Raw genomic sequence first — 6,078 nt, forward strand, 5'->3', positions numbered from 1 at the left:
CTAAAGCGGCTAACAGGACGATGAGCGAGTCCCTCGTGAAGACTCGTCAGTCAGCAGGTGCTTCTGTGTCCGTGTGCTTCATCTTCTCTTGAAGTGCACTCACTGTGTGATGCGCAGATCGCTGAACAGATGGCGAGACGCTCGGTGCTGCGAGACTCCAGCAGAGACCAGCAGAACACAGAGTTCTGGAGGAGCGAGCCGATCACAGGCCGTCTGGACTCGACACGGAGCTTCATCTAGTGACTGCAGACGCTCCAGATGTGAGCTGAAGCTCTCAAACAAACACATTCTTACGCTAAACTCAACATGAACTCATAATCGACTATTAATCGAGTGCATTAACACCTCATGTTCCTGGTCTTATCGTACAAAAGAAAATTGTTTTTGTCCTCACAATTTTTCGTCAAAGTCTAATGACTGGATGTCCTCTACACTCGTAAAAAGTCAAAGAGAGACACTTTTGAGATCAGTTTTTCTTAGTGTAAATGATATTTTAATCTTTTGTGCGATGGAAACGTTCTATGGATGTTTGGTTGTTCTTCATGAAACCATCAATGCCAATGAAGAAGCTTTATTTTCACGATTGTAGGCCGTATGGATGTTGATGTGGATCAGTAAATCGATATTTAAAGTCTTTCTAAAATCTGGCGAGTAGTTAAAGTTGCAGTCCAGTCATGTTTATTTGTACAGTGCTTTTGACGATGCACATTTAGAGAAAGTCGTACTGATGCTAGGACACACACCTGAGCGTTAAATAATCATTTAGATGTTTAGAAAGGGCACAAAATCAGTTTCCAGAACCTTCTCGTTCACTGTTCTTTGTCTTAAAATAATAAACTTTGAATAAAACTGTCTGCTAAATGAATAAACGTAAACGTAGATAGTGATGGTTTCGTCCCATACAGTAAAAACAAAGAAATTATTTCTGACCAACATACATTTTAAATATATGCTGTAAACAGTGAATCTCAATGAAATATATTTTGGCATATGATGGTTAAAACTAAATATATTTAAATATTTCAGAATATATTTCAGGGTAAGAAAATACATTTCCAATCTCTTGCAATAGCCTAGATTTAGACTAAATACAAATATGAAAGGAAAAGCCTATAGAGGTCAAAACTAAATTAATAATTTTTTAAAAGTGTTTAATTTTTATGTATATTGCACTATTCTTTGGAACACTGTGAGATCTGAGTACAACCAAACGACGGATCTCTGCTTTCCCTTACCAAAAAATTAGTATACTTCAAGTTTATTTTAGTAAGTATACTTAAGTATCAAGTATACTTAAATTACATTTTAATTATATTTCTGAGAAGTACATAAAAAGAAGACTAAAAGTATACTTTCCTATTTTTAGTTTAAAAGAAGTATACTAATAGCACACTTGAATAAACTTCTTTTTCGTAAGGGTTAAGAAGACCAGAAACATAAAGATCACATCGTTCACGCCTGAAGTGTAGGATAAACTACACATATGGCTGATTAATTGTGTTTCTTATTGAAGAAGAAATCTGCAGGAATGCATCGGCTGAATGATGCTTTTAGTGTGTTATCAAGTGACTGAGGACAATTATTTAGAATCAAGAGTTGAGAAAACTCATAAATCTGCCCTGGTTTTTAAACTTTTCTCAATAATTGCTCTTTTCCAGTGAATTAAATCACATTCTCTGAAAACAAGCTTTGATATCTCAAGCCGTGCTGCTCCTCTAGCACATTTATCTCAGCCTTTTTGATATTTTAACTGGAAAACAAGATAAAAAGGACTAATTAAAAACTGATCTGGGTCATTCTATCAGTGAAGTGTCTCCTAATAAACACATCATGTTTGGATGAATCGTAATGAACCTCCGGAGAAAACACGGTTCCTCAAATCCTGAAGCGGAGCGACTCGCATCAACAGATGAGCTCTAAACGGATTAAAGCACAAATCACCCCAAAACCAGCATTCTCTCATTATTTATTCGCCCTCATGTCGATCCAGACCATATGCTGTTAGTTTCTGTGGGGAACTTCAGTTGGTTTTGGAGCTTGAGGTCACTGTGAGCGTTTGAGAGAGAGATTTTTAGCAAATGAAGACTGAATCGAGATGTGAGTGAGTTTCTGTCAGTGTGTGTGATTGTCGAAGCGTTTCTGAGTCTGAAGACAAACGCAGATCTTTGTGTGAAACTGGATCCGCGAGACGGATGGAGAAAATGTGCAGCCGTGGGATTTTCCTCATGGATTTGTGGGCACCTGGATTTGGGAAACAGGATTAGCGGGTGTGTGATTATAGCTGCTGTAGGGTGTGTGTGTGACACAGAGAGAGAGAGAGAGAAACACTTTGCTCAGTTTAAAGAATTCACGAATTCTGCCCTAATTTTAGAGTTCTTGGCTGTGCTGGAATATGAAGGAGGATCTTCTGCTGATTGCACCGGAGAAATCCTCTTTCATCCCAGCCAGCTTTATTCGGACAGACAATGGTTTGTGTTTTAATGCCCTGATGATGCACGTTATGAGTGCTGACAGATCAGCTCGATGGAAATCTTCATGTCAGTCTGTGATCCGATGGTACAATCCCGTCTGCTGGCACTCTGAGGTCACAAACTTACTAAAACAATAGCGGCCGAGCATGCGCCTGATTCATGTGAACGCGTCTCGAGGGCAAGAGCAGCATAAACGAAGAGAGAAAAGAGAAAGAATTGAGTCGAGAGCCGGAGAGAAAGAGCCAGTGTTTGTGAAGAATGGAGGACGAGCCGTTCGGCTCCAAGATACTGGAGAGAGAGAGAGAGACGAACACTGAGATCACTGAGGAGCTTCACAATGACCCTTCAGCCGCTCGTAATGGTTTTTATACTGTACAGACTGTATAATCTATTGCCCTACACCAACCCTACCCCTAAACCTACCCCTCACAGGAAACTTTGTGCTATTTCAGATTTTCAATACACTCCATTCTGTGTGATTTATATGCGTTTTGAAAAGTGGGTACATGGGGTAATCACACACACACACACACACACACACTGAAACACACACACACACACTCACTCACTCACTCACTCACTAAAACACACAAACACACACACACACACACACACACCACAGTAAGGAACAACATCACAATATAGTAATTCTGCCTCAAATCAGAAACGTTACTAATTTAAATTAAAGCCTATTTGCAATATTGTTGCTTAAATGCCTTTAGATTTAGAAAATTTAGAAAATGTTAAACTCATGCCAGACTCGTTGATTACTAGTTTTCACTTACAACAACTGATTGTATCTTCATTGACGCTTTTTGAAAATTTAACACTCTGGCTTAGCTTCTCGCAGACAAATCGAGAGAAGCAGATATCATTCAAATAAAATTTATACTGCAGTTCAATCTGAATGGAATCGACACTGAACTGATCCGAATAAGGAATTTATTGTCTTTAGAGCTGCTTTACAGCACAATCTGAATTTGTCTCATATTTGATGAAGTTTCCATTGATTCTGTTATTTTCCTGTTTATCTCTGTGAAGCTGCTTTGACACAATCTGTACAAAGCACTGTAGAAATAAAGGTGAGTTGACTTGACTCTTCATTGTGTTTGGATGCAGGAATCACAGATCAGATGACGTCTGTGTCTCAGTTCTGGTAAAAGATGTTTTCACTGCATGATGATGATCACTGCAGTACATCAGCTTCTCTTCTTCTCAAGGTGAGGGAACATCTGTGTGTGTGTGTGTGAGTGTGAGTGTGTGTGTGTGTTTGAGTGTGTGTGTGAGTGTGTTTGTGTGTGTGTGTGTTTGAGTGTGTGTGTGTTTTCACCTTGCGTTGTCAGCATGGTTATGAAAGTGGGCGGGGCCGCATGCAAATCATGTCACAGCTGCAGGACACCTGAGATGGAGGGGGAGGAGCTTGTTCATTATGGATGAAGCAGCTGCTGCTCTCGTTTCAGCTTCACTAACCTACATACATGAGAACACACACACACACACACACACACACACATTAGCTGTGACATCACTTCCTCCCGCTGACCTCTCCAGGGATCCTCAGTGTCATGAATGAGCGTCTAACCTCTGACCGCTGTGTCAAATGGTTGAGACTTTCACTGAAATCAAATGCTGAGCGCTACATGAACATATATTCACGTAAACTCATATTCCACTCTGGTATGTTCATGCATTTCAGATGAAGCATTAATATTTTAAAAGAGGAATAGTACTATAAGTGATCCTGTAAATGTGTTAATTAAGCTCAGTAATCAACCATGGAGTCGTTACGCCGCGTCCTCTCGTGTTCAATGACAGTATCACTCATTCTGAAGTGCTGCTGTTAACATGATTCTGGAAATCATTTCCCGGGAGACAGAAAATCCATCTGACCTTCAGCTCTGAGCTGAAATGAGCACTTAACAGGAGCGAGGCCGTCCTCGAGCGCACGTGAGACAAACACACAATCACAGAGTCACGGAGAAGCTCTGAGTCTGATCGATCGGAGCCTCGCGTTCATCAGGAACATCAGCCTCACACCTGAGAACCTGAGTTTGATGAGCTACTAGTGAATGATATACAAAAGATCTACACTTTAAATAATACTAAAATAGAAACAATAAAAATTTGCTAAAAAGATGAAGTATTTTATTTGTTTAGCTGCATGTCATGTGACCATTAACTGAAATAAGACAACCGTGAACGTGTGGATAAATTATTAAAATATTAGCTTAAAATCTCAGGGCAAATAAATAAATAAATAAAATGTGATTTGTGAACATTTTCACCCAAAATATAACGTGATTTCAATGTAATATTCTGAGAACATTAAAATGTTCTGTTTTCTTGTTGCGATTAGAACGTTATTTAAAGGTTACAAAAAATGTTTCTTAGAACGTTCAAGTACAAACAACATCAAAGATGTTCAGAAAATCTAAGAATGTTGACCTCTCATCAGTGAGAATGTCATATTTTAGTTATAAGTGCATGCCTTAGACATTACTTTAAGAATGTTATTTAACATTTATATAACTTTTTAAAAATGTTTGAGGACGTTCCCTGTTAGCTGGGACAGACTGATAAATAATTTGAGAATGGCTGGTTTCTGGCAGCAGAGATAAAGCAGCGAACAGCCGGGCATTCTGGGATAAAACACGGCGGACTCAAAGCGAGCTTCCTTCAGGATCCTCTGGAGACGAGGTCACGACCTTCAGCAGAAAACTCCCCAGCAGCAGGCTGTCAGGTCCTGATGAACACACTCTGCTGCCTGTCACAGATGATCTGCTTTCTGAAGCACGACTGCGTCTGAAGTGACTCTGAGCTCAGGAACGCGTTCACACAGAGCCTCGCTTTGTTGTGGTTGGAGGGATTTGAGCGGCTCGTATCACTTCAGCAAACTCACGCTTCTCAAGCAGCTTCACGCTCTTTATGCCCAAGAGTTTTACAAGTTGAGGCAAAGTAGAGCATCTCGTTTTGATCCCGGTGCCAGCCTCGGCTTACATCCCTCCATCGCCGCGGTCCAGGGATTTACTCCACGCCGGAGGCCTGAACATCACATGATGAAACGCTAGTCTGGAAAACAGCGTGTTTCAGATGTAAACACGTCTAAATACTTTCACTTACAGGCCATTAAACATCCTGATATTGATCATCATTATTGAATGATTTTTTTTTTGCATTTCAAGTTTTCTGAAAAGTTATGTTGAAATATGCAAATAAGGCATTATCTAATTAAATATCCCTAGTAGGGCTGGGTTTTGACACAAATTTCACGATTCGATTCTCATTCACAAGCTTGCAATTCGATTCGATTAGATTCAATATCGATTATTTTAGATAAATATCAGGTACAGTACATGCTAAATTTTCTCAAGGAAAAAAAATCTCTCAACTAATGCTGTAAAATATACATGAGAGTCAGTTGGTACTGCATTACTATAATATTGAAGGTTAAAATGGACTGATTTTATAAAATTTCACTTAATGAAGTTTTTAAAATAATAAAGTTAAAATTACATAATATTTCTACTTCAATTTGTTTTGTTTTTTTTAAATATAAACATAATGGTGGCTGTCATAAAATGATGGATTTATTCAAACATAAATTAAA

Source organism: Sinocyclocheilus rhinocerous, unplaced genomic scaffold, assembly GCF_001515625.1.
Source record: "Sinocyclocheilus rhinocerous isolate Xijiao unplaced genomic scaffold, SAMN03320098_v1.1 scaffold1931, whole genome shotgun sequence".
Classification (NCBI taxonomy): domain Eukaryota; kingdom Metazoa; phylum Chordata; class Actinopteri; order Cypriniformes; family Cyprinidae; genus Sinocyclocheilus; species Sinocyclocheilus rhinocerous.